This window comes from Chiloscyllium punctatum, chromosome 36 (assembly GCF_047496795.1).
Source record: "Chiloscyllium punctatum isolate Juve2018m chromosome 36, sChiPun1.3, whole genome shotgun sequence".
NCBI lineage: Eukaryota > Metazoa > Chordata > Chondrichthyes > Orectolobiformes > Hemiscylliidae > Chiloscyllium > Chiloscyllium punctatum.
This window is the reverse complement of record NC_092774.1, coordinates 57,379,409-57,390,318: the sequence shown is the minus strand read 5'-3', so window position 1 is coordinate 57,390,318 and position 10,910 is coordinate 57,379,409. Positions and strand designations below refer to the sequence as shown.

At 47.3% G+C, this 10,910-nt stretch overlaps 1 non-coding gene across 1 annotated transcript; it reads right to left on the bottom strand.

The window, feature by feature from the left end:
* Window positions 1-4,972: 4,972 nt before the first annotated feature.
* Window positions 4,973-5,044, bottom strand: trnaw-cca (transfer RNA tryptophan (anticodon CCA)). The gene has a single exon. It is a non-coding gene; the product is annotated as a tRNA-Trp (tRNA).
* Window positions 5,045-10,910: the final 5,866 nt, after the last annotated feature.

The window sequence follows — 10,910 nt, the reverse complement described above, 5'->3', positions numbered from 1 at the left end:
ACCGTTTTCAGGTGGTTTACAGGCTACCTGTTCTTCTTGAATGCTCTGTACAGTCATTTTTTGATCTTCGCAGTTCCTGGGTGCTGCAGTGTGTCGTGGCTCGTTGAAATCGTGTCCTGATTCAGATTTGCTTGTATGTGCAGTGGTGATTGCTTCTGTAGTTAAGTTCTTGGTTCGCGTGTGTTGTTTTCCTATAGACGCTGTTTTGAATTTACCATTGACTGTTCGCTCGACTGTGACATCTGGAAATGGCACTTTGTTGTTGTTCTCCGCTTTTGTGAATTTTATGCCAGGAAGGATATTGTTGATGGTGTTGTAGGTTTCCTCTAATTTGTTTCATTTTTTGATGATAAAAGTTTCATCGCTGTACCGGAGTCAAAGCTTGGGTTGGATCGTTGGAAAGGCTGTTTGTTCGAGTCTCTGCATTATTGCTTCTGCGAGGAATCCTGACGCTGGTAGTTTCAGGGTATTTCGTTGATTTGCTGGTAGGGCTTGTTACTGAATATGAAGTGGGTGGTAAGGCACAGTTCCCCGAGCTTGACAGTGCTATCTTTGCTGATGAAGTTGATGCTGTGTTTGTGTCTTTGGTTGTTCGAGTAGTGTCTTCAGTTTTCTTTGGCCACGTTGATGTTAATGGATGTGAACAGGGCTGTTATGTCAAAGGACAACATTATTCCATCTACTTCTGTCTCAGTGTCTTTGGTGTTCAGGAATTCTTGGATGGAATAAATGGAGTGGAGTGAATCTTCGACTAGGTGTTTTAGCCTTCAGTGCAGGCCTTTGACTAGTCTGTATATTGGTGTTCCAAGCAGTGAGACTCTGGTCTAAGGGAGGTTCCTGGTTTGAAGGGGAGGAGATCAACAACAAAGTGCCATTCCTTGATGTCACAGTAGAGCGCAGAGTCAATGGAGAACTTCAAACTGGCATCTACAGAAAAACAATGCACACAAACCAAATCCTTAACCACAGAAGCAATCATCCCAACACCCACAAAAGAAGCTGCATCAGGAGATTATTTCAACGAGCCACTACACACTGCAGCACAGAGAAACTACGAAGAGCACAAGTGAATTACGTATATAGTGTATTTAAGGAGAACGGGTCCCCAATAAACCCCCTCCACCGATTTCTCATTGATGCTTTCAAGTTGACTCTCAAAAATTCGGTTTGACCCTCCATTCTTTCCTGTTTGTTTTTTGTGGGTTTTGAAAGCTTTCGCAATCCTCTCACTGAGTATTGGAGTTGGGAGGTTATGTTGTGGTTCTCGAGGACATTATTTCGACCACTTTCGGAATATTGTGTACAATTCTGGTCTCCCTCCTATCAGAAGGATATTGTGAAATTTGAGAGGGTTCTGAAGCACCAATGGGTCCACAGAGGGGAAGAGGCCCTTCTGCTGCCCTGAGTGTGGGAAGGCCTTCAGTGATTCCTCTGCCCTGCTGACGTACCAGTTGGTCCACACCGGGGAAGGCTGTTTATCCGGCCCCAAGTGCGAGATGGCCTTCAGCATTTCTTCCCACCTGTTGAGACACCAGTGGGTCCAAATTGAGGAGAGGTCGTTCTTCTGCCCGATTGCAGGAAGGGCTTTGCTCTTTCTTCCGACCTGCTGGCCCATTGGTGGATCCACATGGGGGAGAGGTCGCTCAGTTGCGTAAGTGCAGGAAGTCCTTCATCAATTCCTCAGGCCTGCTGATGCACCAGTCCGTCCACACCGGGGAGATGCCATTCTCCTGCCCGAATGTCGGAAGGACTTTACCCGCTCCTCCACACTGCTGAAGCACCAGCTGGCCACACGGGTGGATGGGGTCGGAGGGGGGAGGCCTTTCTGCTGCCCTGAATGCGGGAAGTCCTTCAGCAATTCCTCCGCCCTGCTGAAGCACCAGTGTGTCTACACCGGGGAGAGGACCTTCAGCTGGCCCGAGTGTGGGAAGAGGTTCATGTTTTCCTGCAACTTGCGGAAGCACCAGCGGGGGCACCAGCGCTCCCGGCAATCAGATCCCACCGGTGACGCTGCCTTGAGTCACCCCCAAGGACTGAACCTCCTGCCAGTTCTGACAGTGGGTGCAGTGGGGGAGTAGGTAGGCTGTATTTGTTTTCTTCTGGACTGCAATTGCCTCCCCCACCCCCCACAACCACAACCTCATGGTGGCTCACGGTTGGCACTGCTGCCTCATGGCACCAGGAACCCAGGAATACTTCCATCCTTGGGGGTCTGTGTGCAATTTATGGAGGGTCGGAAAATGGATCTGAGTGGGTTACTCTTCGGAGAATCTGTGCAGATGTGTTGGGCTGAAAGACATGTCTCCACACTGTAGGAGTTCAACCATCATATGAGCTTTGTTTTCATTGGAAACTGCTGCACATTGAGCCAGGGACTGCACATTTCCAAATGAAATGATCCAGAGAAACCTAAGACTGCAAGAGCATTGGAGCAGAAGTTAGGCCTTTCGGCCCATCGAGTCTACTCAGCCATTCGTTAATGACAAATGTAGTGCAGATGAGATTAGCTACAGTGTGGAAACAGGCCATTTGTCCCAACAAGTCCACATCGACCCTCCGAAGAGTAACCCATCCAAACCCATTTCCGTCTGACTAATATACCTAACTCTATGGGCAATTAAGCATGGCCAATCGACATGACCTAAACATATTTGGACTATGGAAGAAAGCAGGACCACCCAGAGAAAACCCACGCAGACACTGGGAGAATGTGAAAACTCCTCACAGACAGCCACGCAAGGCTGGAATCTAACCTGGGTCCCTGGCACGGTGAGCCTGCAGTGGTAAGCACTGAGCCACTACATGTTGCAACCCGAAGTAGGCAAGCAGGAGGTTGGGAGAATGCAGCAAGCCAGGCAGCACCAGGATGTGGAGTAGTCAGCGTTTTGGGTATTAACCCTTCTTCAGGACTGAACCGTTGACTTCTCTGTGAGAAACGATTTACGGGAATGTTGCTGGGGGTTGGAGGGTTTCAGCTACAGGGAGCGGCTGAATAAGGCTGGAAGCTGGATTTGCTCAAGGCTTGTATTTTTAACTCATTTAAATGGTACCTACTGTATGGGGTTATGGTTTACATTAAAACCGGAGGATCATATCAGAGTGTTTATATTTAGCAGTGGTAGTTGGTAAAATGCACTCTCTGGAGGAGCACATTCTATGATGCTGCATTTCTTGCCCTCTGCCCTTCCACCATTTCTTATCTCCCATCTTGAATTTATATTTTTTTTGGTCAGATTTAATTTCATTTTAATCAGACTTGCGATTCACTGTGTGCTATTAATTTGTTTGCTCGAATATTGTAAGTCAAAATTAATGCTGTAATTTAATTTCTGATGTCAGAGTTTGACATCGAATATGCAGGTGTGAATACCAGTAAGTTGTGAAAATAAATCAAGAACTTGTGGTTTTTAACAAAAAGAGCAGTTCACTGATATTCATGGCATTGTCTCTTTTGGGTGTGATGATTCAAATCGGACCAACAAACCGTTTCATGCAGTCATCCAACTGAATAAAAATTTTCTTTAATTTAATTAAAGAAAATAACTCTGGCCGGCTAAGATTTATGCAATCTATTTATAAGATTATGCCCATTTCTCGTGATATGGTCTCGTCCACATTGGGGAAACTTGACGCCAACAAGCGGAACATTTCAGGGAAGAATTCTGGGACTCTAAATCTAACCGACACACCGCCCTGTGGCGGAACACTTTAACTCCCCCTCCCATTCCACCAAGGACATGCAAGTCCTGGGCCTCCTCCACTGCCAAATTCTTGCTTCCCGACACTTGTCGGAAAAACACCTCAACTTCTGTTCTAGGGCCCTCCAACCACATGGTATCAATGCAGATTTCATCAGTTTCCTTATTTCCTCTCCCCCACCTTGTCCCAGATCCAACCTTCCAATTCGACACCAACCTCTTGACCTGTCATTCCTGTCCACCTTGCTTCTCACCTATTTACTTCACCCTCATCTCTGACCTATCACCATCAATCCCGACCTCCATCTATCCATTGCACTCCCATCTACCTTCACTCCAGCCCCACTTCCTTCCCATTTATCTCTCAGCCCCCTTGGGCCACCCTTTATTCCTGATGAAGAGATTATGCTCGAAACCAAGACTGTGATGAAGCGACATCCTCAACAAATAGGAAATAGCTCCCAAGTCAGATTTCATCCCCTCTTCTGTTTCCCAGTTCTTTCAGAAATAAGGAATGTCTTTTCCTTCCACTAGAAAGTGGTCTTCCACTTTGTGCTGTCTGAAGTGTTATCCCTCACCACTCCTTCAGACACCTTTTAAGAATCCTTTCAACCTGTTTTTCTAACAATTGTAGAGGTGACCAAAAGCAAACATTTCACTCCTTCTCAATGCCCCATTTCTCCTCCTATGAGCCATTTTGTCATGTTGTCTATGTTACAAGCAGCCGAGTGCACTTGGTTTCTGATTTGAAATTTGGCCATTGAAGGGAACAGGATTAATATTTATCGATGGCTAGCTGTGTTTGCACTAACTGTAATTATCCACCAATATGATGTCTTTTGTTCCACCAAAACTGGAAACAATGATCTGTGTTTATATTGCAGTCGGATGTAGAAAATCATCCCAGCGATCTTCACGTTATTATAGTTTACTGAGGCCATGACAGCATTACGTGGCAGTTTGATGTGACTAAAACCTGGATGGAAATCTCTAGATTATGTTGTAAAAATATCGGTATAATGTGATTCACACTGCGCTGTCACCAACTGAACGAAGCGGCTGTGTGTTTTAATCCCTTGATGAACAGTTTGTGTTTTACTTCTCACATTGCGGGAAGCTGAGCATTTACCCAAACAATGGGCACACCACCTCCCTGACACAGTGTTCACAAATCAAACTGACAGCAAAATTCACGTGTGATCGAAAGTTCCCGCGAAGAACTTTCGATACAACGTACTCTTTTCTTCATTTGAAATGTTAGATGTTGACTGTAGTGAGCCTGACGTGATTTGAACACACAACCATCTGATCTGGAGTCAGACGCGCTACCGTTGCGCCACAAACTCACAGATGACCCAAGCCCTCTATTCATGCTTAAGGGAAGTGATCGCACTACAATGATTTTACGTTCATGTCTGTTCTGTTTCTCCCCCATCTCCTTCTGTCTCTCGAAACAATTTCCAACTCTCTCTCAATAAAAATCTGAAAGAACTGCGGATGCTGTATATCAGGAACAAAAAACAGGAGTTGCCGGTGACCCTTCCACAGAACAGATGGTGATTGGGAAAATGTCGGTTTATATGCAGGAGATATTGTGGGAGGAAGGCGGAGATCAGGACAGAGCCCAAACCGAAGGAAGAACTGTTGGACAGAAAAAGGTGTTGATAACGATCTGCGTGGGAGGGTGAATAACTGTTAATGGAGACTGTTCGTGGCGAAGTAGTGTGGAATGACAGACTATGTGATAACAAGACTTGGTGTGTGTGGAAGGGACGAGGATACTATGGAGTTCAGGTCCTCGAATGATTGAATTGGATATTGGGACCAGAGGGATGTCTGGTCCCCAAGTGCAATATTCGGTGCTCTTCGTTCTGCTGGTGCTGAGATTCGCTGGAACACAACAGCGGCAGGGTGGCATGGTGGGTGGCATGGTGGCACGGTGGTTAGCACTGCTGCCTCACAGCGCCAGAGACCCGGGTTCATTTCCCGCCTCAGGCGACTGACTGTGTGGAGTTTGCACGTTCTCCCCGTGTCTGCGTGGGTGTGCTCCGGTTTCCTCCCACATTCCAAAGATGTGCAGGTCAGGTGAATTGGCCAGACTAAATTGCCCGGAGTGTTAGGTAAGGGGTAGACCTAGATGTAGGGGTATAGGTGGGTTACGCTTCGGCGGGGCGGTGTGGACTTGTTGGGCCGAAGGGCCTGTTTCCACACTGTAAGAAATCTAATCTAATCTAATCAAACCTGAGAGAGAGATGTTGGCCAGGGAACAGGGTGGGGTGTGGAATTGGCAGGCAACTGGAAGCTCAGGGTCTTTTTTGCAGGCAGAACGTAGATGTTCTGTGCAGCAGTCACCCAGTTAAGGCTTCGTTTTCCCCAATGTAGATGAGGCAACATTGTGAGCAGCAAATGCAGTAGACTGGGTTGTGGGAAGTGCAGGTAAAGGGCCACTTCACCTGGAATGTAAGTTTGGCCCCTTGGATAGCGAGGAGGGAATAGGTAAATGGGCTGGTGTCACACATTCGGCACTTGCAGGGGAAAGTGCAACTCAACCTGCAAGTTTACTTTGAGAAAATCCTGGACTTGAACTCCCAAGTCTCTTTGCATTTCGGATTTCTGCATTTTCTCCCCATAATCTTCTGTTCAAACATTGACTATCTATGTCAGGGCAGCACCAGTGATTTCCTGACATATGGATTGTATTTGGGGATATCAAGGAACGTCAGGAACTGTGAGTACCTCAGGAGCAATCGTTATTCCTGGGGGAGGCAGAGAGGAATGTGGTGTGGTCCTGTAAACTCCAGAACTTTGAAAACTTCAGAGTCAGCAATAACTCTTTCTGGACCAAGAAACGAAAGGGCCAATGAGAAACTGCTACAAGGGAGTTAACAAATAACATTTATTAACTATCACTGGGAAGGAGGAGGCAAAACAATGAGCAGTTCCTTTGGACAGATGAGATAATGGTGTTTAATAACTGTGTGACAGAAGGACAATTAATTCTGCCTGTAGAAGGAACGCCTTGGCATAAAGGGGTTAATTGCAGGACAGGCTGTTTCAAACAGGTGGAAAACCCTCTAAGATAAGAAGGCAAGCTACAGACCTGAGGTCTCTAGAGGTGTGGGGAGGTGGTATCAAAATCTAAAGCCCAGCACACTCACGCAGCACTACTCTGCTTCTGGGCTCTCAGCAGCTGGATTCTGCATCAGTTTAAGGTAGGTCCTATATCTCTGACAACATCGGTACACAAGGTAGTGAAGAAAGGTTTCAGCACACTGGCCTTCATCAGTTAGGGAATTGAGTACAGATGTTGGCAAGTTATGTTGTAGTTATACAGGACGTTGATGAGGCCGCACCTGGAATATTGTGATCAGTTTTGGTCCCCTTGGTGTTCTGACTTCTGACTTCTTCAACTCTGGGTTTGTGTTGAACTTGATGGGATACTTTGTCCAACTCAGCATGTTTAAACAGTATCTCTCAGAGGGATTCATCTGAAACTTTTCAGTCGGTGAGCTCAACAAGATTGAACTATTCAAAGTTACTTGGACTCTATTTTAAACTTACATCAGGACCAGTAGTCAGAGACACATACAGCATGGAAACAGACCCTTCGGTCCAACTTGTCCATGCTGACCTGATATCCTATATTAATCTAGTCCCATTTGACAACACCTGACCCACATACTCTGGCAGCTCATTTCATATAAGTGCCACCCTCTGCAGGAAGATGTCGTCCCTTTTTATATTATTCGCCTCTCACCCTAAACCTATGCCCTCTAGTTCTGGACTCCCCCAGCCCAGGGAAAAGACCTTGTCTATTACCCTGTCCATGCCCCTCATGATTTTGTAACCGCTATTAGGTCACTTCTCTGCCTCCGATGCTCCAGTGAAAACAACCCCACGTTATTCAGCCGCTCCCTGCAGCTCAAACCCTCCAACCCCCAGCAACATTCATGTAAATCTTTTCTCATAGATAAGTCACTCTTTAAGTAATGAAGAAGGGTTAATACCCAAAACGCTGACTACTCCACATCCTGGTGCTGCCTGGCTTGCTGTATTCTCCCAACCCCCGGCTTGCCAACCTCGGGTTGCAATATGTAGTGGCTCAGTGGTTACACCTGCAGCCTCACAGTGCCAGGGACCCAGGTTTTATTCCAGCCTTGGGTGGCAGTCTGTGAGGAGTGTGCACATTCTCCCAATGTCTGCGTGGGTTTTCTCTGGGTGGTCCTGTTTTCTTCCATAAACCAAAGATGTGCAGGTCTTGTGGATTGGCCATGCTTAATTGCCCATAGAGTTAGGTACATTAGTCAGAGGGAAATGGGTCTGGATGGGTTACACTTCGGAGGGTCGGTGTGGACTTGTTTGGACAAATGGCCTGTTTCCACACTGTAGCTAATCTCATCCAATACTTTTGTTACGACCGAATGGCAGAGAAGGCCAAACTTCTTCTCCGATGGTTTTGCGGTCTTAGGTTTCTCTGGATCATTTCATTGGCAATGTGCAGTCCCGGGCTCAATGAGCAACAGTGTCCACTGAAGGCAAAGTTCATAGAATCATAGCACACCCACAATGTGGAAAAACAGGTCCTTCAGCCGAACACATCTGCACTGATCTTCCGAAGACTAACCCACTCAGATCCATTTTCCTACCCTCCATAAATTGCACACAGAACCCCAAGGGTGGAATTATTCTTGAGTTCCTGGTGCCATGAGGCAGCAGTGCTAACCCTGAGCTACCTTGGGGTTGAGTTTGTGGGGTGTAGGGGAGGCAATTGCATTCCAGCAGAAAACAATAACAGCCCACCTACTCTCCCACTGCACCCACTGTCAGAACTGGCAGCAGATTCAGTCCTGGGGGGTGACCGAAGGCAGCGTCACTGGTGGGATCTGATTGCTGGGAGCGCTGGTGCCCCCGCTAGTACTTCGGCAAGTTGCAGGAAAACATGAACCTCTTCCCACACTCGGACCAGCTGAAGGGTCTCTCCCCAGGGTGGACACACTGGTGCTTCAGCAGGGCGGAGGAATTGCTGAAGGCCTTCCCACACTTAGGGCAGCAGAATGGCCTCCCCTCCTCCGCCACTTTCCCCCCCCCCTCAAACCCCCGTGTGGTCCAGCTGGTGATTCAGCAGTGTGGAGGAGTGGGTAAAAACCTTCCCACATTCGGGGCAGGAGAACGGCTTCTCCCGGTGTGGATAGACTGGTGCCTCAGCAGGGCCGAGGAATTGCTGAAGGCCTTCCTGCACATAGGGCAACTGAACGACCTCTCTACCATTTGGACACACCAATGGGCCAGTACGTCGGAGGAAAGAGCAATGCCCCTCCTGCAGTTGGGGCAGAAGAACGGCCTCTCAGTGTGGACCCACTGGTGTCTCAACAGGTGGGAAGAACTGCTGAAGGCCATCTCGCACTTGGGGTCGGAGAACAGCCTTCCCCGGTGTGGACCAACTGGTCCGTCAGCAGGGCAGAGGAATCACTGAAGGCCTTCCCACACTCAGGGCAGCAGAAGGGCCTCTTCCCCTCTGTGGACCCATTGGTGCTTCAGAACCCTTTCAAATTTCACAATATCCTTCTGATTGGATGGACACCAGAATTGCACACAATATTCTAAAAGTGGTCTCACCAATGTCCTGCGCAGCCACAGCATAACTGCGCAACTCCAATTCAGGCAGCATCCAAGCAGCTTCGAAATCGACGTTTCGGGCAAAAGACCTTCGTCAGGAATAAAGGCAGTGAGCCTGAAGCATGGAGAGATAAGCTTATCTCTCCATGCTTCAGGCTCACTGCCTTTATTCCTGACGAAGGGCTTTTGCCCGAAACGTCGATTTCGAAGCTACTTGGATGCTGCCTGAACTGCTGTGCTCTTCCAGCACCACTAATCCAGAATCTGGTTTCCAGCATCTGCAGTCATTATTTTTACCTTCCCAACTCTAATACTCAGTCAGAGGATTGGGAACGCTTTCAAAACCCACAAAAAACAAACAGGAAAGAATGGAGGGACAAACCGGATTTTTGAGAGTGAGCTTGGAAGCATCACTGGGAAATCGGCGGAATGGGTTTATTGGGGATGCGTTCTCCTTAAATACACTATATACGTATTTCTCTTGTGGTCTTCGTAGCTTTTCTGTGCTGCAGTGTGTAGTGGCTCGTTGAAATAATGTCCTGATGCAGCTTCGTTTGTGGGTGTTGGGATGATTGCTTCTGTGGTTAAGTATTTGGTTTGTGTGTGTTGTTTTTATGTAGATGCTAGTTTGAAGTTCCCCATTGACTGTTCGCTCTACTGTGACATCTAAGAATGCAGTTTATTGTTGTTCTCCTCTGTTTCAAACTAGGAGGCCCCCTCAGGCCATAGTCTCACTACTTGGAGCACCAATATACAGACTAGTCAAAGGCCTCCACTGAGGACTAAAACACCAAGTCGAAGATTTATGCTACTCCATTTACTCCATCCAAGAATTCCCGAACACCAAAGACACGAAGATAGAAGAGGATGGAATAATGTTGTCCTCTGACATAACAGCCCTGTTCACATCCATTAACATCAACGTGGCCAAAGAAAACTGAAGACACTACTCGAAGAACTAATGACAAAAACACAGAACCAACTTCAGCAGCAAAGATAGCACTGTCAACCTCGTGGAACTGTGCCTTACCACCCACTTCATATTCAGGAGCAAGCACTACAAACAAATCAACGAAATACCCATGAAACACTTCTGTCATCAAAAAATGAAACAAATTAGAGGAAACCTACAACACCATCAACAATCTCCAAGCGACTGACTGTGTGGAGTTTGCACGTTCTCCCCGTGTCTGCGTGGGTTTCCTCCGGGTGCTCCGGTTTCCTCCCACAATCCAAAGATGTGCAGGTCAGGTGAATTGGCCATGCTAAATTGCCCGTAGTGTTAGGTAAGGGGTAGATGTAGATGTAGATGTAGATGTAGGGGTATGGGTGGGTTACGCTTCGGCGGGGCGGTGTGGACTTGTTGGGCCGAAGGGTCTGTTTCCACACTGTAAGTAATCTAATCTAATCTAATCCTGGCATAAAATTCACAAAAGAGGAGAACAACAACAAAGTGCCATTCTGGATGTCACAGTAGAGCGAACAGTCAATGATAAATTCAAAACAGCCTCTGCAGGAAAGCAACACACGTGAACCAAGTACTTAGCTACAGAAATAATCATTCCGACACATACAAACAAATCTGAACGAGGGCAC